This window comes from Lissotriton helveticus, chromosome 1_2, assembly GCF_964261635.1.
Source record: "Lissotriton helveticus chromosome 1_2, aLisHel1.1, whole genome shotgun sequence".
Classification (NCBI taxonomy): Eukaryota; Metazoa; Chordata; class Amphibia; order Caudata; family Salamandridae; genus Lissotriton; species Lissotriton helveticus.
This window is the reverse complement of record NC_136058.1, coordinates 172,115,247-172,138,949: the sequence shown is the minus strand read 5'-3', so window position 1 is coordinate 172,138,949 and position 23,703 is coordinate 172,115,247. Positions and strand designations below refer to the sequence as shown.

Below are 23,703 nucleotides of genomic sequence, written 5' to 3'. Positions count from 1 at the left end.
ACACCTGCTCTATTGTCCCCATACCTGCCCGAAAACCTGCCTGGAAGTCTGATAATATTTTATTTTCCTCCACCCACTGCAAAATCCTACCAAGTATGGCTTTACCTGCTATCTTTTGGGTGGAGTCTATCAGGCTTATTGGGCGGTAGTTCCCCGGTGATTCTCTGCAACCTTTTTTGTAAATCGGGACCACTACCGCCCCCTTCCAGGAGTCTGGCACTGACCCTCCCATCATGATGTCATTAAGGAGAGCTGCAATGACCCTTCCCCACTCCACTGGATAAGCACGCATAAGATCCCCCGGAAGGCCATCTGGACCAGCTGCCTTGCGGGGGGCTACCCACCCAATTACCTTTTCGATCTCTAAAGAAGTAAAGAGATCATGGGTATGGGGTTCGAATGCTAATGGGGAGATCACCCTAACATTTAGTTCCCCATCTGCCGGGAGGTATAAAGCCCCGAAGTGTTTTACCCAACTTTGTGGGGGGATATTACAGGGTCTCATAGCTGCCTCGGGCCTATTCCGGGAACCTACAAGGTTCCAAAAGGCCCTTGAGTCCCTACTTTTGCTGGCATGGAGTAGGTGTTCCCAGAATTTCTCTTCCCACTCCATCCTGGCGGTTTTAAGGGATCTATTGTAGGCCTTCCTTGCTTCCAGTATACCGCTATGGGATTTGTGCTTTACTGCCTCAACAAGCCTTGTTTTGTCTACCCTACACGTATGAGTATACCAACCATCACCCTGCTTGTTACTTTGCTTATTTCCTGACTTACTAGGAGGGATGGTAAACACGTTTGTCAAAGCCTCTACTAGAGAGGCAAAGAGTCCACTCACCCTTCCCACCCATTCCAGGGGAAGCCCCAGGGTTGTCACTGCTTGGTTTATAAGGGTTGAGATTTCTCCAACCCTTTCCTCAGAGAGGACCAGTTTAGCCCATTTTACGCGCCTTCCACAGAGTGAGACAACAGAGTCATCGGGGGGAGCTAATACGGGGTTACTAGGGCCCTTTTTTACAGGGCCCCACCACTGAGCCATGGTTAAGGAAAGTGAATTATGGTCACTTTCAATCGTCACTCGGGACCACAACCATGTCCCTCACATGGTTCCAGAGACATACATCTAATAAGATGTAGTCTATTCTAGAGGAGTGTCCTGGTCTATTATAAGTGTGAGCTCCCCCCCTATCCGAGATTGTCCGTCCATTTACTGCCCTTAGATTTAGTTCAAGGCTCAGGGAGTATAGCTGTAACGCCACTTCTGACCATTTCCTAATGGGAGGAATCTCTAATACAGGGATCCCTATCCTGGTGTCCTCCTCGTCCTGGTCAAGGGTAACGTCGGAGCCCAAGGGCTCGAACGTGCAGTTCATATCACCCGCGACCAGGGTACATGACTTGTGTGGGGTTTTATTCAGGAGGGTCTCAAGGAGGGATAGTACAGGCGACTTCCTCCCGCCCTTGGTCCCTCTGGCATAAACATTATAAACATTTAGAACTATTCTTCCCCTTTGGTCTCTTAAAATGATATTTTGAATATCTGGACAACCTGTCTGTAGCTCCTCTGTTCTGCAGTCTAAGGAGGCTGCTACCCATATGAGTAGACCGCCCGAGGGGCGTCCCTTCCCTGTTTTCGAGGTTAGGGCAAGTACAGAGTGGGAGGAAAATCCCACCCTATGTACCGGCTCCAAGCTCCAGGTCTCTTGGAAGATGCATAAGGAGTGTTAATCAACCCAGGCATTCCAATCAGGGAGAGCCAACTTTCTTGTGATACCTGCGACATTCCAGCTGAAAACCTTAAATACTAGGTCCGTCACAGCTGGTGTGTCACTGGTCGCAAGAGCACTACTGCTTGTAGCCCTGACCAAGGGGGCTTGCAAATAACAGTAATCTAAAGGAGTGTCCTGATGGCTACCGTCCCACTAACACTTACAATTGAGGGAGCGGTAGTTCGGGAGGGTGGTGCTACCAATTGGTCAAGTCTGTTCGCTGCTTCTTTAACTGCAACTACCTCTATATTTTCCCTGGGGTTCTCCACCTCCAGTCAGCAACACCCTGGCACCCACAGAGGGTTCGGCCCACTACCCCCAAGACCCCCTGCCCAGCGTGTGTCCCAGTTTTTACAAAAATCAGGGATGCTTGGGCTCTCCCGAGGCAAGAAGACAATTTGCCTAGGGTAAAAATAGGTTAGGTCCACTACTTTAACCCCCGGTACATCCATGTTTTTTTATAGGAGTACAAATGGAGCTCACTACTCTGGGGTCTTGAAAGTTTATTATTATGCAGTCCCCCTCCTGGTTTTTTTTTCCCTGCCCTACCCACCCTACTCTACGAACACCTAAAATAATCCCATCCACACCCGTAGGGATTGGCTTATTTGACTTAAGCCAGTGGATGCACTTATTCTTAAGAGATTGGTGGTTCTCCAACTGGCCTTCCTTTAAAGGGGGAACATTCACCAGAACAGCTACAAATGGTTGGCAATCTGGCGGGAGATTTACAGGGGGGATCCGACGTATGGAATTTTGAGGGGCCACTGAGGTAGTAGCTGGGGCTATTGATTGGGAGGCAATTTTGGTGGCCTTCCCTGTCACTGGTCCCTGAGCATTACCTTTTGAGCCAGGTGTTTGGAGAGCTTTTGCTTTACCTCTGCTTGCCTGGGGCTGTACTTGTGGAAGTGACTTAGACATAGTTTTGGCAGCCTCTAGGAGTGTTGGTGTACCCTTGGATTGGGGCCCTGCTTTTGGTGGGGACGGAATTTTGGGTGCTGGAGCTTGCACTCTGTTAGTTTCAACCTTATTTGACCTTTTTGGGTGGTTGGGATCTACCTGTAGTGGTAAGGAGACTACTGGGGGCGCACTCCCCTTTGGACCCATGTCCTGGTTATCGCTCACTCTTTTTAACTGTTTGAATGTGGTTTTAAGTGAGTAAAACCCGTCAAGGGTTGATTGCTCAAGTTTGTCAATTCTAGCCCCGAGGCCCTTAACCTGGGTAAGTAAGGGCATCAAGAGACTGTTTACCCTCTCAAAAATAGATTCAATAGTCACCGAGTCGGTAATATTGGGGACATTTTCAGTACTATCGCTAGTAGGTGATCCCTTGGGAGTGACCACAGCATCCCCCACTACCTCGACTTTATCTTCTGGAAACAGGGCCTTTGCATGTTTCCCACCTGGGCAGGGCTTTCTTGTTCTTTGATAGAGCGCAGCCTGTCTCACCAACCTACCCTTTTTACGGTTACCTGTCTTTTTGCTTTTAGCCCTCTTATTCTGGCTGCTTGCAGCAATTTCAGATACACAAGGCACCCCATCTGGAATTACTATAGCGGGGGTTGGTGGTGTTAGCAGTAGTGACTGTGTTATGGCATTATTTTGGGGCATAGATGATACTGGTGGAGTAGATATACTGGAGCCACCCACTTCTTCGATGCCACTAGGTAGAAGCGCGGCCAAATGCTCCAACCTGTCTATGTTTTGCTCTATATCTAGGAGCTGAGGGGGGTCTATGGAGCAGCCCGGGAAGACATCAGGGGAGACAAGTTGAGCCCGCTCACAAGCCGATGTCAGGGCCTGTGCAGCGGCACCCAAGGATGAGCGTCTGGAAGGGAGGTAGACCTCAGATAGGCGGCGCTCTGACATAGCAATCTCCTTATCTATTACCGCCGCCACCCTGGTGATAAAACGGTCCATTGTTCCAATCACAGGGCTCCCGCCAACACCTCCCCTTTCAGCCACGTTCCTGAGCAATTTTCCAGAACGGGTTGCCATGGTTGTACTCACTGCTGGTGGAAAGGGACGTGGCCCAGCCCAGCCCAGCCTCTGGCAGCCCCTGACTGCCACAGACTGCCCGCCCTTTGCTCGGGCTTCGCTCGGCGTCCCGCTCACGTCCCGCTGAGCGTTGAGCAGAACGTAAAATAGGCACGTTGCAGGCGGGGGCGTGTCTGTTGGTGGGCGCGTCCGCGCGCACCTGGGGAAGCAGGGACTCCTGGACTTCCGAGTCCCTGCTAAAGCGCCGACGTGATGTTTACCTCAAGCGCCTCCAAGTGCCCAGCGCTTTAGCCTCAGCTCTCCCAGCGAAGCGGGTGCGGCGAGAGGCACAGCCCAGCACAGCCCAGCACAGCAGTCGGTCCCGAGATCGAAGGGACAAGCAGCAACAGGCAACAACCTTCACAAACTCCCAGGTGGGTCATTGATGACCATCTTTTCTCCATAAAAGATTCTAAGTCAGAAGGGAACATTTCCACTGGGAAGAACCTATTCTCTTTATCCATCGCTATCTGCCCTAACTTTTGACTTTGCCCTGGTCTAAAATGATCAAATAACCGCTATTGATGTTTTGTGCTTTTTGACACTATTTTTAATTTAGAATTTGAAGATTCATATTTAATGTTCTACTTATTGTATTTCGGTTATTAGGGTGTCATTTTATTCATTAAAAAAATTGCTATATTTCTATATTGGTTTGGATTTTTCTTATGATATGTTTTCACTTTATTACTGTGTGATTTTCTATAAAGAACAGTATTTGTGCGTTGGTTTCAGGGGATCATGGGAATGGTACTCCAAGGACATTTCCAATTCACAATACCTGGATGGACCTATGCACACAATTCACAAACACACCTCTCTCTTTCTTACTCTGACTGTCCTCCTCTCTGTTTATTTCTCTGCTCTCTTCTGTCTTTCTCTCTTCCTCTCTCTCCGCTCATCTCTCTAGCTTTCCTGCTTTCTTTCTGTTCCTTTCGCTCTTCCTCTCTCTCTCTCTCTCTGTCATACATCTCAATCCTTCTGCTCTCCCTTTATTATCCCTTTCTTTCTAAGTCTATCTCTCTCTCTTCCTATCTTCTCTCTCCCTATTCCTCCTCCCAATAATAAAGGTGGGCGATCCAACAAATTAATAGTGAGTGCTTGAGCCAAAGCCAGGCCAAGTGTCAGGATTGTCTCTAAGTGCCCGTGCATGAGCCGAGTCATGAACATATTTGGCATATAAATTATGCAGCAAATATCATGTAAAAATATGATAAAATCACTTCAAAATTCTGGTGCTCTCACAGCAGCATCGACCTTTAAGTGTTACTTGTAGCGTAGGAACAAATGAGGTTAATGGAAATGTAATCCTGCAAAAGTACATCAATATCCTACATTCTGGTTTATGGTGCTGTGTTGTAACAAGTACAGATTGCCTAGAGTAGAACTAAGAAAGTGGCCTAGAGAGTCAGGTGTAGATGAGAGTGGACCCTGCAATAATGTGTTGCTGAATTAGCACAGTCACCTTGTGTGGACACGCGTATGTGAGACATGAGCCCTAATTCTGAGTGGGCAGATCCATTCTCAGGTCTTTGGTAACTCCTATTACCCCAACTATTGGATTTCAGACTGTAATGTTCATTGCAGCAGCTTCTACAATTCTACCAGGTAAATTTCAACAGGGCAAACCTGTTGCTGTTACCAAGATTAAATGCCCTGTAAATACAGATACATGTTGTATTTGGTGCAGCAAGCACCACAATCTGCATGTTACTCATAATTTACAGGGTATCAGCTTGAATGGACAGTACGCACCACACATGGTAAATAACTCAGCCCACAATGTTAGTATATATGGGGTGCAGTCAATGCCTCGCCCCATGCCAGAGCACCTGTAATGAATGCATTAGTGTCACCCCTTAGTTGCCTCTAGGAAAAACACTTGTATTGTTTTTTTTCTGAGAATGTGTTTATTATTTTATGCACAACCAAACAAACTCATACTAGCATCAAATCACCTTGCACTCCAAGTGCCCGTAAGTCCCCCCCAACCACCCACACTGGTCAGTCAAAAGCCAATGAATGAACACTCTAATTCCTTGCACTGGTAATAGACCAATCCATCTCCCATGTATACAACCTTAAGGTGAGTCTAAACCTAAGCTGTCCGTTGTACACTTTCCTGACTCCCTCAGGAGAAGGCACCATTAGTGCTGCTCTCGTCCCATCCTTTAAGGAGTCTCAGAACCCCAATTGCCCCAAATGTTTTCAAACGTCTGCAGGAAACCCCAACCTTTGCATACCTCCTTTTCTACCAGCTTACAATGTTCCATGCCAGCCTACCAATGTCCTCACCGGGGAATCCCCTCCTTCCCATTCTTGGGCAATATCTCTTTTTGCCACCATACAGCCCAAGTTTACCAGAAACTTTTGATAGCGGGAGATATCTAAAGGGTCCCTTCTACATAGAAATGCCAATCGAGGTTGCAGTTCCAGAGATATTCCTGTGGCATTCTCTAGAGAACCCCCCACCGTCTCCCAGGAAACCAGTGGTTGGGGGCAACTCTCCTTTCCATTCTTGGGCAATATCTCTTTTTGCCACCATACAGCCCAAGTTTACCAGAATCTTTTGATAGCAGGAGTTATCTGAGGGGTCTCCCATATACATAGCAATGCCAATCGAGGTTGCAGCTCCAGAGATATCCCTGTGACATCCTCTAGAGAACCTCCCACTGTCTCCCAGGAAACCAGTGGTTGGGGGCAACTCTATGGTGTATGCAAAATATATCCTCCATCCCGATACCTCGGAGGCAGGCCGCAGTCTCCCCCCGATCTTGTACAGCTGCATCCTTGCAGAGTGAGTTCAGTGGAGAACGTTGAGTTGGATCAGGCAATAGTTCACTTTTATAGTTACTTCAGCAAGGAAGCTCAGTGCCACCTGCCAGTCTTTGTAGTCAAACTCACTCAGATCCTGTTCCCAACTACTCTCCTATTGCCGTCATTTCACTTCCAGGTTTAATATGTTTCAGTGTATTGCTTTTTCTTATTTTTTTTCTGGCTGACCCTGTCTCTCGTATGGTCTTTTTTTAGCCTGATAAGTTTGTATTTATTAACCCTGGGGGTAATTTGCGTAGCAGCACTACATGTAGCTTCACGTAGTATACTTTGAACTACACGTAGTACATGTAGTACTGCGTAGCATAGCTGATGGCACTGTGTATCTCTATCTTTACATGCTAAAGAGCATATAGAACTTTCACAAAAGTGAAACCGAAAAATTAGCAAGCAGTGAGAGAGGTGATGATTTTGGGATCCTCCCTAACCTAGGGGGAGTACCAAGCAGATGTCTTGAAAACAAAAGAGTTTAAAAAGTACAACGGAACCCAAAAGGTAATTAAGGACCTTGCGTGTCAATCTTAAATAAAAGTGGTCCTTAAAAAACCATTTAGAACAATTGAATAACTATAGTCTGTAATAAATACTATATTCCGCAGTGTCCAGCCGGACATACAATTCTAATCAATTAAATGTTTACAGTATTTTCAAGAGCCACGAACAGTAAAGTGGGATACAATCCTGCATCCAGTACATGAGAACTCAACAAACATACAAATAAACATTAGGATTTTCAGGCAAAAGAGAGAGGAAGCTTTTGGTCAATGTAAATACAAAACAAGCTATCCACAGTAGTTATCACACTAATGTAACACAATGGTTGTCTGTGTGAAACTATTCAAGAGGTCGATGACGTTTCGATCCCTTTAGACGTATAATGGGACCATCATCAGGACTGTTTAAATCACATGCCTAAATATTAGATCTGCCTGGGACAATTGGAATTATTTACGCGAAACTTGATTTAGGCGAACCAGCAAGGCAGAATCGAGCCCTTGGCTCTGATGGAGCCTCTGGGCGTAGTAACTGTCCTGTAAGGAAGATTACTAAAAGTGGACAACCGCGGGAAAATCTTCCAATAATGCTGGAATCGTTCGGGGGACAATGCCTCCTACACCGGCATAGGTGACTGTGTTTGGGTTTCTGAAAGCATGATGGCCGAGATCTCTTGCCTGTTTGCCTTCCAGAGGAAGGAATATCATATGCCACAGTTACAGTGGCTATGATATGGCTAGTTGACGCATGCCCTTTAAGAATGTATACCACATTAAGAGGAAACCCGAGAGGACTCCCCCTTGGAAGGAAGCTGGAAGAGTGGGCAGTAAACTAGTCTCATTGAGAAACACGCAGCACCTCTTCTCAGGTTACAGAGTAGATGGGCTAATCAAAAAAATAAGGCCCCTGTAGGACGGTATTAGGAGAAGGCAGTACCAGGGGGAAGAGAAACATCAAAATGAACAAAAATGCCAACTAAACAGAAATATACTAGGGGATAACTCCAACTAGTCTACTGAGGAAAAATCCATTAACTTATTTGAAACATATAGTTTCATTCTTAGAAAATCATTTTATTGTGGTAACAATTTCTCATATAATATTTACTTCTTATCATTAAACAAAGATACATCATATAGCGAAATATTTTATCCTACTTCTCGCAACAAGAGGTGTAGATTGCTCACAGTATTTCATATACAGACAATTTATGACAGGATCCCCATCACTAAACTCAAGTAAAAACATTAAACTCATACTATTATCTGCCATACTACATACACTCAGTCACATACATATCAAAGCAAGTTAAAAACATATCTCGGTATATCTCCTATTCACGGTTTGAAACATTAAAAAATCGGGCCCAAATTTAATTCTGGAAAATACAGTTGTCCCACTAAATAGAGAGGTTCAATATTTGTATCACTTTACATATACTTGTTTGTACAACATTTGTGTAATAATTAACTTGATATATCCTTTATAGATGCAGGCCGTGGTTTGAATCCAGGCTGAAGTTTGTGCTGAAAAGCGTTTCGGTGAAACGCAGATTTGGACCACCTTCTTCAGGGCGCTCAAAGATGGTCATAGTGTATGGCAGCAGCCATACCGGTCAGTGGGAGCAGTTGGGGCCTGTCTATAAAATTCAGAGAAAGTCTGAAAACATAAAAATGAAAATTAGAACACACAACACGGGGGGGGGGGGTTACAGATAAACGCATGTACACTAACATCTCAGATTAAAATCTATTTAAAGTTGGAAGTGTGTACAAAACACAAACATAGTGAGTGGTTCACCGATGAATCCAATACCCGTAAAATTACACATTTCTAGCATGGCAAACATTAGTTCGTCATTTTACCGGCCTTTGTGAAGCATCCATGCAGACAGAGAAGTGAAATATATACGGAATACCTTTCACCCAATGAGGAAATGGCTAATCTATCGGGAGCCCACCTACTATGATGACAACAAGAGGTGAGAGAAGAATGGGCCCCCGCTGGGAGGATCCCCCAACATCAAGACCCCTGTAACCCGGTCTTTTCTTACAATGAAATACAATAAAGACACATGTTGGTAAGTCCATTCAGGAAACAGACAAACAAGAGGATGCCACCGATCACAAAGTGTGTAGAGGAGCTTACCTTCAAAATGTCCAAAGGTCACTCCAGGAGTAAGAATAAAAAGTAATAAAGCAATACAAAATTCTGGGCAGGTCCCTGCAGTAGAATGAGGGTCTTCAGGTGTTTCGCTGCTGTGAGGATCACAATTTCCTCAACCAGAAAAGCTGTCAGTGACTGTCAAAAAAAATATATATAAACCCATTAACAATGAGTCCCAAGTTAAAATACAGCGTGGAACTGATACAAAGAACAATCTAGAAGTCCAGGGGTAGGGTTTGGGGGGAAAGGAAAGATGGGGAATGAGAACACGGACTGAAAGCTGGTGTCATGCAAATTATTGAGGCTGCCAGCGCGTCAAAAAAGACATGTAACATGGAAGGCTCTGTACATGAAAGTTACATGATAAAAAATCCAAAAGACTGAACAGGATGCACGTGCCGGCAGCAGCATGCACTGGAATTGAAGGTGGTCAAAACTAAGAAACCACAACCAGAAAATAAGTAAGATTTGTCCAGAAACCATAAGGTAAGTAAGTGCGACAAAACAAAGGAATACTAACCCTGGGCATAGTACTAAAATAAGGTAACGGAGCACGCAGCACAGTACAAAAACTGTACTTAATCATGTAGCGTAGCAGTTAAATCAACAACATCCTCAGATGCTTTGATAAAGCTAAAACGCATATAACCAATTCACTAAAGGGAACTTTTTCAATGAAAACTTTAGGCAATGAGAGAGGTGATGATTTTGGGGATCCCCCTAACCTAGGGGAAGGACCAAGCAGATGCCTTGAACACAAAGAGCATAAACAAAAAGCAAATCTTGTTAAAGTTCGCTGGTGGTCCCATCCTCTTAGGACCACAGTTATTGGCAAAAAACAATCCCAACCAAAAGCCCTGCACAGCATTATGGGACAAGATTAGCAGTAGGCAGTGAATATTATAGTATCCAATATCAAAACAATTCTACGAAGAGCTGCAGTTCAACTCATCATTACTAGGTGTCCCTCACGAGTCAAATGCAAAAGCATTGAATCAAGCAGCAGTTCAACTGGTCGTTACTAGATGTCCCTCACGAGCTTCCTGAGGGCATTTGAAGTTTGTTTTTAACTTTACTTGCTGGTCTTTAACACTTAGAAAATGTATGTTTAAAAAAAACCCACCAATAAAGTGCTGAACCGTGGTACAATTGCAAAAATGCCTACGTTTGTTACTATTAGTGGTATTTCCTTTTTTCTGTGGTGTTGGTAAAAACAAAGAGATTTCAAAACAGGAGGGGCCTTATTAAGACAATGGTGGTCCATGTGACCATGTGAACGCTGTAGTGACGGTGGCGGTCCATCTGCCCTATTACGATCCTGGGTTTGGACCGGCACAGGACTGCTGCAAGTGCCCCTCACGCCACAGTTTTCATGGCGTTGAGCTCGTCATGAAAAGAGTGGCAGTGAAGAAACTAAGGGGGACCTACAGGACCCCCTTGTGCCTCTGGCTCATGGAGTGCATGCAAGGGGGCACATGGTGTTCCCTGCTGTTTGTATGCACCCCTGATCCTGCCCGGCATGGACTGCACATTCCATGCCATGCAGGAACGTGATTTGGCGCTCCCATTGCGGTGCCTTTCTAAGGCTCAGATCTGAGCCTTTGAAATGTGAAGTACTGGGTTTTTAAGAACCCTAGCGGTGCCAGGGGACACACCCAAAGACTTCGGATTCTCCTGTCTCAGACTACAGAAACGCAGAGACTTCTTGGTGACGTCAAAGATCAGATTTATTGGCTGCCGCCAGTAACAGGTATCCTAGAAGTACAACACGGTGTATGTTCTCAGGAGACTGCTCCACTTACAAAGCCAGCCATCCCTTTTTATACAAAATATTATGCTTTAGGCAAACATTCCTTATTTTACAGTTGACCATTCACATATTTCTACGACAAAGAAAAGCAGATTCATGATGACAAGCCCATTTTCAGTTTGTCCAGCCCATAATCAATTACCCGGCAAGGCCCAACACTTTCCATCAGATATCGGACGGACCCCTAATAAAATCGGGCACCTCCTCATCGTAAAGCAGGCCATAAAGAAAGGAACAGGGACAGGTGTGAGTAAGATTAGACAAAGATGTGTGCAATGTAGGGTTTATGGTATGCTGTGCCTTGATCCTAATCTCGACCGGCCACTGGGAAAGGAACTGGCCGAACAGGTTTGGCTTCGGGCAGTGGAGTCAGCTTGCCCAGGTCACGCAGAAGTCAGCAAAAGGTGTACGTGTCCAGGGACTCGGTCGACCTTAGTCATCAGCCTATGTGAGGGCAACCACAAAATGGCTGCCGTACACAAAATGGAACCTGAGGGTTCAGAACGGAATCCTTGATTTCAAGGTGATCTCGTTACCCGAATATGACGGAAAGACTTGTATATAGTATACTCGTCATTCTCGGTCTGCTGATACCAAAATCGTCATGATACGAAGATGATTATGACACGGGTCCAGAATTTCAGTACCACAGACCCTCCTTTTGCCCTTACATAGGCAATTAGCCTACACTCACGCTAATCTGAGTCCAGGTCTATATTCATAAAATCATTGAGATCGTGCTGTAGCATCATCCTATTACTTAGCTCATCTCTCGATACAGGTTTCCTTACACATAATGCAGCACAGAGGCCACATATAGCAGGAGCACACTGTACGCATAGACAGAACAGGAAAAGAATGGCTAAGATCATCCCAATGACCATCAGAATCTTCCATCCCCAGGCGGATAACAGTTCCCAGAACCACCCCATCAACGACCAATCTCCGTTATCCACATGAATAGATTCAGAGATCTTATGTAGTTTGGAAATGGCCTGGTGCACTGTTGGAGCATTATCCGGAATGAAAATACAGCAACTTGATTGGATCACTTTACATACCCCACCTCGGTCTGCAAGTATGATATCTAGAGCAACTCTGTTTTGAAGAGTCATAAGACGGTCCGACTGGAGCTCAGCAGTCAAGTTACTAAGGGCACCGGCAGTTTCAACTATGGTGGACTCAACCACCCTCGTCAATTGCCTTATGTTCCTGCTGTTAATCATGGGTCCCCAAAACGGCAGAAAACCCTTCACGAAATCTCCCAATTCTTGTCCTGCAGTATCTTCCTCAATGAAGACACCTCTAACTATCCTTGTCTTGTGGTAATCTGCCGCAGCTGTGCAAGTGGGAGGCAACAGGAACAAAACAAAATATGTGCCAGAGAAGTCCGGGGGCAACCATGTGTAGGCTCTATCATGACAGATGAAATAGGTACCCCTAGCTGCTAGGAACGAAGGGAAAGTCTGAGATGCAAAAACATATGTCTCAGTGCAGATACTCTTCCCTAACTGAGCTCTGGGATTCTTGCCATTACCGTGCAGACATAGGTGACCCTGATGGGGTATAATCCAAATCGGGGAGGATCTCGTTGCTCGCTGGTTTTCACTCAGAGTAACTCCATATCCGGTCACGTTCCATCCAATATACGCTAGTGTCTCATCTCTCGGGATAGTCTCATAGGAAGTAGCTTCTCTAATCGTATCTACTATACCCTTAACTAGAGCACTATTCTTTGGATTATCTTTTACAGAACGTAGGGGGTGGACTTCATGAGAATAGATGAACATCGTTCTGTATGCCCATACAGAACCATTGTAGCTAAATGTCAGGACCAGATAAGGGTTACCTTTATCAGTAGTATGAGGCATAAGACCACACACCCAACAGTTAGTCGTGTTCATTACTAATTGGTGTTGGTGCAAAAGCTGAACGAAGGAGTTATTGATAAACTCTAATCTTCTAACGGATTCATGTTCAGCAAAAGGGTGAAAAGAATGTGAGGAAACAGTAGAAGGAGGCATGGGCTGTGCAGTGGGTGCAAATGTCACTCGAAAAGAGAATAAAACATATCCTATTAAAAACGTCATTACACTAAACAACATGAAAATGCATAATATCAAAAAGCGTTTTCTGGTCATCATTATACATATTTTGGCTTTAAAGTTCATTTCTTTGGCAGGTCTCTCCTTCTTGAAAAACTCCATCCTCTAACGTTGCTGCTCGCGGAGGTAGGGTGTTCCGTGCTAAGGAATGCACCTGTCAGTCCAAGGGAAACGCCCAAGAACCAACCAGAACCGTCGACCTTGTGTCTTCGGCTTGCACTCCAAAGACTTGTCGCCCGCGACCCTACAGCTGAACCCGGATGGTAGTTCGAAAAACAAAAATAAAAAAGTTTCTCAGATGAGAGAGCTGCACTTTTCAAAAATAATAAAGAAAAATATTTATTTGTCCATAGTTCTCGGTCTCAGATTATAACGACTTTTTCCAGATAATATCTGGTCTTGGAACAAGAGTTCAGGTTCGGTAGTGTCCAATCGAATTGACGGTGGCACAGCTTCCTGCAAAAGATTGTCACTTTCAAGTTCAGAATTTGTTCCTTTTACACGTGCATCGCTGAAAGGCAGGAAACGAGGCACAGTCTCAGTCTCAGAGTCAGCAATACCCTCCTGGGCCCACCGGTCGTACGGCAGAGGCAAAGGGACCCTCTTACAATGTACGCCGTGGATCCAGTTCTTCTTCCCTTCCACTCGCACGGCTGATCTTGTTGACAAAAGGACTAGGTGGGGGCCAGTCCAACGGGGCTGATCATTCTTTGTCCGCTGGAAATTGTTTACCAGCACCCACGAACCAGGATCGATAGCATGTCCTGGATCTTCAGAGTCCTGAGGCAGAGTATCGTGGACCTGTTGGTGTAAAACACGCAATTTAGCCGTCAGATCATACAAGTAATCAAGCAGTACAGGGTGTTCAATCTCACAGAATTTTGTCGGCCTAGGCACTCCCCATATGTTGGCCGGGCGGCCAAACACAATTTTGTACGGACTAAGTCCCACTCGTGAGTGCACGGTCATTCTTGTAGATAGGAGTGCTAGGGGCAAAGCATCAGGCCATTTAAGACCAGAGCTCGCTTGTATCTTGGCCAATTTCAGTTTTAACGTGCCATTATAGCAATCTACTAGTCCAGCTGATTGGGGGTGATTTGCAGCGCGAAACCTTTGGCGTATACCTAGCCCTTCACATACTCTCTTCATCACTTGACCCACAAATTCACTCCCATTATCACTCCAGACCATTCTCGGTAAGCCAAACCTAGGGAAAAATTATTTGACAAGGGCTTTAGCTGTGGATAAGGCAGTATTGTCTTTCAGGGGATATGCTTCTACCCATCTTGAAAAGGCACAAACAACAATGAGTACGTATTACAAGTTGTTGCACCTCTCCATGTGGATGAAATCTAGCTGCAAAACCTCGAACGGGTACGTTGGAGGCGCAAAATGACCAGCTGGAGTTGGAGTTCCCCTACCAGGATTGTATTTCAAGCACACCATGCAATTCTTGACCACATTCTCTGCATACTTAGGAATTTTAGCATTTTGCCATACTGGGGCCAACAACTTACAAATCCCTTTCACACTGATGTGAGCCATCCCATGGGCCATTGTAACCACTGCAAGCACATATGCATCGGGTAACAACCATTGCTGATGTTCTGACAATTCAACCCAACAGCCATTTGCATCCAATTTACCCGTCCTCTCTCTCTCCACACACTCAACTCTTTCTCTGTAGCTTCAGCTTGAATACACTTCACTCTCTCTATCGTATCTTCACACATTCCAATGTTACCAACCCATCTCGCAGGGCCTGCAACATACATTCGACTCATCACATCCCTTGCTGTTTCTTTCGCGACTTCATCAGTAAATGCATTGCCTCGACCAACATCATCGGTAACCTTCTTATGTGCATTGCATTTCACAATCGCAACTTGCAACGGCAAAGTAAGTGACTCAAGAAGCTCATTTACCAACTGACCATGCTGTATCTTGGCTCCATGCGAAGTCAAAAACCCACGTTCTTTCCACAATAGTCCAAAACTATGAGCCACACCAAATGCATACTGGCTGTCAGTATATATGGTCACTTTCATTCCTTTCGATAACACACACGCTCTCGTAAGTGCAATCAACTCTACTGCTTGAGCTGAATTATGTGGGATGTGTGCAGCTTCAACAATCGTATGCAAAGTCGTAACAGCATATGCCGCAGTTGTATCACCATTCGGAAGCTTGAAGCATGAACCATCCACCCATAAGGTACCATCACACTTCACAAGAGGAGTGTCCTTGAGATCTACTCTCCCTTTCGTTTCTTCCTCTGTTTTAAGAAAGCAATCATGCTGTTCAGAGACATCTATTTCTGCTCCAATCGGCAGCAACGTAGCTGGATTCAACGTGTTGCATCTCTTTATGTGAACATGACTCACTAAAAGTGTCAACTCGTAACCTGACAATCGAGCACTAGTTAAGTGCTGTGTCTTGGTCCTGTTTAACAAAGTGTCCACTGCATGTGGAACCATTACAATCAACATATTATTCATCACTAAACCAGCGGACTGTCGAATAGAAACAGCTGCTGCCGCTGTGGCTCTCAAGCAACTCGGTAACGCTCTAGCTACCGGATCCAAAGTCGACGAAAAATATGCGCATGGACGTTGCTTGTCCCCAAAAGACTGTGTCAACACTGACAATGCACAACCTTCTTTCTCATGGACATACAGTGTAAAGGGCTTACTGTAGTCAGGGGTACCCAACACAGGAGCCGAACACAATGCATCACGCAATTCGGTAAAACTTTTCTGACAATCTTCAGACCATGGAAGGGGATTAGGCGTATCTTTACAGGTCAATGCCACTAAAGGTTTGGCCAGCAGGGAAAAATTTGGTATCCATTGTCTGCAATATGACGTGATACCCAAGAAAGCACGCACTTCTCTCTGTGTCATTGGCACACTCAATTTTGCAATTGCCTGAATCCTTTCTGGGGTCAGTTTCCTTCCCTCCTTCGACAAGAGATGACCTAAGTAGGTCACTTCTTGTCGACAATATTGTAACTTCGAAAGTGACACTTTGTGATGCAAATCAGACAAATGACGCAACAACGACAACGTTGCTTCTTTACAAATTTCCTCAGTATCTGCAGCGACTAGCAAATCGTCAATGTACTGAATAAGGGTAGCGCCATCAGGTAAAATAATCGTATCAAGCTGTGTTTTTAACGCCTGAGTATATATTGATGGACTCTCACAATAGCCTTGGGGAGCGCGTTTGAACCGGAAGCTTTGTCCTCCTAAACAGAAGCCGAAAATATCCCTACTCTCCTCGGCAATCGGGATGCTGAAAAAGGCATTTTTCAGGTCAATCACCGAGAACCAAGTGGCAGAAGCTGGAATCATCGTTAATAAGGCAGTGATATCAGGGACAACTGGAAACTGTGGCACAACTATTTTATTCATCTCCCTAAGATCAATCACAAACCTGTAAACAGGTGGCTGGGAAGAGTCAGTTTGTTTCAGAACAGGCAGAACAGGGCTATTGCAAACGTTACCTCTTGTTTCTACAATTACATCTTTTTCAATCAAGTCATGAATGATCGCTAGCAACGCCTTTTCACCTTCACTAGATATCTTGTATTGGGGAATACGTGGCATTTTAACATTCGCTTTCAATGTCACAACATATGGTGGTATCTCCAAAAGACCCACATCATTAGGACCAGTAGCCCAAATAGTATCAGGAAGAGAAAACAATTCTGCCGGAAGTTTATCTTTCGATAAATACATCGGGGAGACCACTTTCTTACCCAATGTGAGTTGTACTCCCGAAGGAGAACAATATAATGTCGCGTACAATATTTTTAACAGATCCAATCCTAACAAATTCTCACCACAACCCGTCGTCAGAATAAGGGGTGCTTCGAATTCACAAGATCCAACAGACAGAGACATAGGACTAGAAATCGGGTTCCTAACCGGGTCGCCAGAAAAACCTACTGAAACATTCGTCTCTCCAGACAAAGATGCGCCAGGGAGTTTAGAGTGCATAATAGAACTCTTTGTAGCACCAGTATCCAACAGAAAAGGCTCTGACACACCTGATGTAATCACCTCAACATAAGGTCCACTCTGATCTACTGGAACTGAAACAACTCCCTCTCTCTGTCTATGGCTGTCCTAGCAATCTTCACCTTCCATATTCTCACCTTCTGCATAGTAGTCGTCGGCGTAGTACTGAGTCGTCCTACCAGGCGTGTTATTCTGCTGATCAAAACTATTCATTGAATTTTGTGGAGGAAAGGAGCGTACATTCTGGGGGAAACCTCCACATCCTCTACCTCTAGATGCTTGTGGAACACCTCGACCTCTTGCGCTAGGAACACCATTCATACGCTGTAACAAAGCAGGGCAGCTACTTTTAAAATGACCCTCTTCTTTGCAATATGCACACTGATTAGGGCCTACAGGAAAACGTGGTTGAGAAAACTCGAACCTTTGCGAGTTCCTCTGAAACTGCTGAGGTTGCTGATAATCACGCTGACCATTACGAGGCGGATAAGCTTGCTGTAAAAGAACCTTCGTTTTTAACTCTTTAGTTTTCTTGTCTGCTCTATCCTTCTCATCCTTATCCCTATTTTCATAATACTGCGCAGTAGCCAATATCTGTGCTGAAGAGGAAACGGCCCAAGAACTCTGAATCTTTCAATTTCTTACACAATTCGGGGAGCAAATTGTGCACAAACTTGTCAACGAACAACCGTTGACCACCTTCTGTACTCATGTCTTGACCACTGTGGTCTATAAACGTTTCCTCAAACCTAGTGAAGAAATCAGACACGGTGTCCTCTTTCTTCTGCTTACATGCAGACAATTTATCCCAATTTATTCGCATCCCAGGCATTAGAGTCTTCATATAAGTAACGATCTTACCAGGGAGTTCTGCTACTACAGGCTCAGGTTTAGCACCACCAACTTGTCGGCCATCTGCAGCAGCAATATTAACCCAGGTATCACCTAACTCTTGCGCATGATCTGTATGACGAATTAAACCCCATAAAGGCTGTGGAACAACATTTCCAAATAACATGTCTATATCAGCTAGATCCATAACACATGAGTCTGCAGTCTGTGATAACTCGTTATAGTACCCTGCAGGATTTTTACGAGGGTCAGGTAAAGTCTGTTTAAGGGCCAAAACTTCAGCTCGCTTCCATGGAACATGTACCCAAACACGCTGAAAATGTGCTGGCACAGCTGGGGGTTATTATTTGCACCAGCAGGTACTTCTTCCTTCCATACCGGAGGAACCTCTCTCATTGGATATTGTCGCGCTTTTCTCCTAGCAGAAGGATCAGGTTCAAACAACGACCGAGAGATAGCCTCACTCCTAAATGACAACAATGTCGCAACTGCTCTCTCAACATCGGAACCCACAATCGTGCCTTTCGCGAATTCGAACCGTACACGACATAACTCAGGTGGATTGGGTTCTGGAACCATTATCCTCCAAATCCTCACAAAGAAAAGCACACATTTTCTCGAAAACATATCTCTGCTTTGGTGCTTCCCACTGACGGAAGACATCCATAACAGACTCTAGCTCATATCTTGTGGGGTCAGTAACCCATTTATGTGCCAAATAATCCAATGTTTCCCGCTCTCTAGAGTCGGGAAGTTGACTACGCAACTGTTTGCGCGTTGAAACAGGGGTAATACTTGCAGCCCCAAAGAGGGGAGATAGGAGGCTAGCAACAGTATCAGTCATTCTCTGACGAACAGAAGGAGAAGTCGATGAAAGGACAGGAGGAAAAACAGAGTGAGGCAAAGCAGACGCAGATGCAGACGCAGAGGCAGTATCAGGAGGAACATCAGAAGAGGTAATCGATACAATAGGTAAAGTCGTAGGAAGTAAAGGCGGAGCAGGTAGCAAAGTCGGCGGCCCTTGATGAGGCTGCACCGTAGCAGTAGGAGCCAACTGAAGAGCAGCTGGCGGCTGTGGAAGAACCTGAGGCACAACAACCGGAGGTTGCACAACTAAAGGTTGCAGAGGTGCTGTAGCACTCTGCGCATAGGGGGTGGCGAACTCAATAAATGTGACATTAGAGGGTCTTTCTCAAGTTCCTTTGCTGCATCTTGCTGAAGAGGTGGCAAAACTGGATAGCATTTATCAATCGCCATTTTACGTTGCCTGTGCAACTGCTCAATCGCTTGTTCTTCTTCATCATCTTTGTACTGCATAGCAGCTTGCATTATCGAGATACCCTTTTCTCTTTTATTTTTCTTTGCTAATTTCATTTTTCTGTTTGGCTTCCTTTCGTCATAGGCGGAAAGAGTCAAACATTGCTGGCCGGGCTTTCTTCTTAAAAAGTCTAACCTCTAGATTATCTAAAAGCTCTGTGTCAAAACTACCATATTGGGGCCACTTTAGAACATCATCCTTCCTGGTGTATCGGATCCATACTTCATTATATGTGATGGGGCCTATGCCATGCTTCACATAAAGCTCATAAGTTCGAGTTCCAATCGGAGGAACCGGACACGAGTCCTCCAATCGGGAATCCCTATTACAACCAAGACAAAACAAATTTCCAAGTCTGCTAAGACCAGGCATCTTCGCTCTCTAGTCTAGCTTCAAACTTCAAAGGATTATCGAATACGATAGTCTCGTGAATACACGAGTCCCTCGGCTTTGGTACTTGCAAGTTCCAAATCAAAGATCCCAAGGGGATACCCAAAACTAAGAACCAAAACTAAGGACTGGGAGACGCTCCACTCATACTTAACTGAGGTATCGATGACGTCACCAGACTCGTCTATCGTCTCGCTCTACAAATCATCAAAGGGTCCAAGACAGGGCGATAGTCAGGGCAGCAGTCCTTAGTATCCGTTGGGAAGCGGGGAACCTCGCAGCAAAGACTTTTGGACCACGACGACATACAGGGGTCGATGAAGTGGTTGGCCTTCCTCCAGAATTTCACACAAAGCTCCTCACGAACCTCTGGCTTGGACCGGTACCGCTGAAATCGCCCCACGTTGGGCGCCAACTGAAGCACTGGGTTTTTAAGAACCCAGCGGTGCCAGGGGACACACCCAAAGACTTCGGATTCTCCTGTCTCAGACTACAGAAACGCAGAGACTTCTTGGTGATGTCAAAGATCAGAGTTATTGGCTGCAGCCAGTAACAGGTATCCTAGAAGTACAACACGGTGTATGTTCTCAGGAGACTGCACCACTTACAAAGCCTGCCATCCCTTTTTATACCAAATATTATGCTTTAGGCAAACATTCCTTATTTTACAGTTGACCATTCACATATTTCTACGACAAAGAAAAGCAGATTCATGATGACAAGCCCATTTTCAGTTTGTCCACCCCATAATCAATTACCTGGCAAGGCCCAACACTTTCCATCAGATATCGGACGGACCCCTAATAAAATCGGGCACCTCCTCATCGTAAAGCAGGCCATAAAGAAAGGAACAGGGACAGGTGTGAGTAAGATTAGACAAAGATGTGTGCAATGAAGGGTTTATGGTATGCTGTGCCTTGATCCTAATCTCGACCGGCCACTGGGAAAGGAACTGGCTGAACAGGTTTGGCTTCGGGCAGTGGAGTCAGCTTGCCCAGGTCACGCAGAAGTCAGCAAAAGGTGTACGTGTCCAGGGACTCGGTCGACCTTAGTCATCGGCCTATGTGAGGGCAACCACAAAATGGCTGCCGTACACAAAATAGAACCTGAGGGTTCAGAACGGAATCCTTGATTTCAGGGTGATCTCGTTACCCGAATATGACGAAAAGACTTGTATATAGTATACTCGTCATTCTCAGTCTGCTGATACCAAAATCGTCATGATACGAAGATGATTATGATACGGGTCCAGAATTTCAGTACCACAAATGTACTGCTGTGGGACCGCCAAAGTACTGCCCGGCAAACCACAAATAAATGTATAATCTGGCGGGCAGTGTGAGGATGAGTTTGGTGGTGTAGGAGTTGGGTGCTGGCATGGCGGCCCGCTGTCACAGTGCCAAACTCGTAATCAGGCCCTAAGCCATTTTCCTTTTTTACATTTTCTGTGGGAAGCTTATTTATTTTTATTAAGCCTATAAGAGGTGCCATGGTACAGTAGGCCAAATATCAGCTACCTTTCTGGCCTTGATCCAGGGCCAGGAGGGATTTTGGTGCCTATCAGGTTTTCATTTAGAATGCTTAGTGCGTCTTAATGGGTTGTGGAATGTATATTTGAAATATTTCCCAGTTGGCTGTTAACCTGCTTCCCTGCCTGTTCATGAAGGTAGCACAATTAAAGAAGTAAACCTACTTCAGTGTAGTACTGCATTTCACTGGCGACGAGTTGATTGCAAGGTTCTTCAACGTGCAGGACACTGGTCTGCCTGTGATGCACTCACGGCAGTTTGCAAGCAAGTGGTTCCTGTGTAGCTGTCCTATCTTTGTGATTGCCATCATCGAGGAGCCCAGGTCTCCATCGATTTAGGAAGTATTTTGAAGGCTTCCTTGGTTAGTTCCTATGGGCACTGGTACCGCGCAGTGTTCACTACGTCCCGCTCCACATAGTAGTACGTCAATGCGGGGGCAATTTTGGATGTATGATGCATCAGTGGACTCGTTGAAGGTACTGCGCAGCATGGCCAGCACGTAAGGTGCACTGTGACGTGGACTCTTCATGCTGCGTCCGTTTTAGGGCAGCTGCAGATTCACCCAGCAAGCAGTCTGTGATGCATGCCACTGCTTAGTGCACTGTGACATACATCCTTCAAGGTGGCATCCATCTTAATTGCCAATCAGTGCTGCAGGCACTCTACATGCATACATTGGCAAGGAACATTGAGCGTTGATGATGTACACACCTTAACTAATTAATGGGACCTCCTTAACTTGTATTCGGTTGTGCACACACCCCTGTTTCATAAAGCTGCATACAAGAAAGCGAAATTCGTGAAATTCTTGCACAGTGTGTGTCCAGTGATGCACACGCATTATTTGCCTGTGGTTTATTTCTGTTTTTCCTGACATTGTCAGGAGACTTTAACATCGGTGTAGTGGTTTACTATTTATTGCAATTAACTGTTAAGTCATTGTGAATGGCCAGATGTTCTGATGTTCTCTCTCGTGCATGGAGCGTAGGTCCTTGGGTGTTCGATTGGCTACTGTCAGTTGCTGACCGAACCTCCGGGAAACACCGCTCCTTGCCATGGCTGAAGTTGTAATGCGAATAAACCAACTTTCTATGAAAAGAAAACAACCTCTTGTCCGGCAATTTATCTACTAAATATTGGCGACGACCGGAAATACCTTCAGCCACACTCGATGAATTCCACGCATCATGTAATGTAATGTAATGTAAATTGCATTTATATAGTGCGTAAATCACCCAAAGGTCTCAGAGCGCTTGCACAAACACCAGACAGAAAGTGAAGGACAGAGAAATTAGAAAAGCCAGGTTTTAAGGATTTTGCGGAATCTGAGATAGTTAGATTGGATGTACGTTGTTACAACGCATGCTTTTACCACGCATGCTGTTACAACGCAAGTTTTACCACACAAGCCATTACAACGCATTGCTTTGGGGGGTGCTGGATAGTGAATAGTTTAATTTACTATTCCAACTCCAGTCCCCGTGGATAGTAGGGAAGGTGTTGGATAGTAAATTAAACTATTACTTATCCTAGAGCGCCCCCCAGTGCAATGCGTTGTAATGGTTTTCGTGGTAAAGCATGGGTTGTAAAAGCACTGCGTGGTAAAAGCTGCGTTGAAAAGGATGTTCCCCAGTTAGATTGTGCGCTAATAGGTAGGGGCAAGGAATTCCAGGTTTCAGGAGCTGTTTTACTGAAGGACCTGTCGCCATTTCTCACAGTACGAACTTTGGGAACCTTTAAGAGCTGCTTGCTGGAGGATCTGAGGGCTCTGACCGGTATGTGGGGTTTGAGTTCTTTTTCCAGGTAAACCGGCCCTTGACCATGGATGGTCTTGTGTACTAGGCAGCACAGTTTGAATTGGATACGTTTCTTAATGGGAAGCCAGTGCAAAGTCCTAAGGGAAGGATCTGATGGGTACGGGGAGCACCAATCTGGCCGCGGTGTTCTGCAACACCTGCAGTTTTGCCAGAAGGTTTTCGTTTATGGAAGTTAATAGAGCATTCCCATAATCAATGCGACTTATGATAAGGCCTTGGACTAGGGGCATACGGGACTAGAGGGGGAGCCACTTGAAGATTTTCTTCAGACTGCACATCAGGCCAAAACTAGTCTGAACTACTTTATTGACGTGTTCAGTCATAGATAGCCTATTGTCGACAATCACCCCCAGATTCCTGACCAAGGACAGGTTAAAAAGCGTTGGGCTTAATATCGAGCCCTGGGGAACACCTTTATCATTTTCCTGGTGGATGGAGGAGTACATTCCGACTTGAACCTTTGAGCGCCTTTTGGATAGATAACTTTTAATCCAAAGTAGCGCTGGGCCTTCGACACCAATCTCTACAAGCCTCTCCAAGAGAATGTTATGCGAGATGGTG

The 23,703-nt window shown here is 45.3% G+C and overlaps 1 long non-coding RNA gene across 1 annotated transcript in view; it reads right to left on the bottom strand.

Annotated features, from left to right (window-relative positions):
- Positions 1 to 8,230: 8,230 nt before the first annotated feature.
- Positions 8,231 to 23,703, bottom strand: part of LOC144807814 (uncharacterized) — a 31,989-nt gene continuing 16,516 nt past the window's right edge. Inside the window, exons 3-4 of the long non-coding RNA XR_013606457.1 lie at positions 9,282 to 9,434; positions 8,231 to 8,792 (exon numbers count right to left, since the gene is read on the bottom strand). This is a non-coding gene — a long non-coding RNA (uncharacterized LOC144807814). The remainder of the gene's footprint in view (positions 8,793 to 9,281; positions 9,435 to 23,703) is intronic.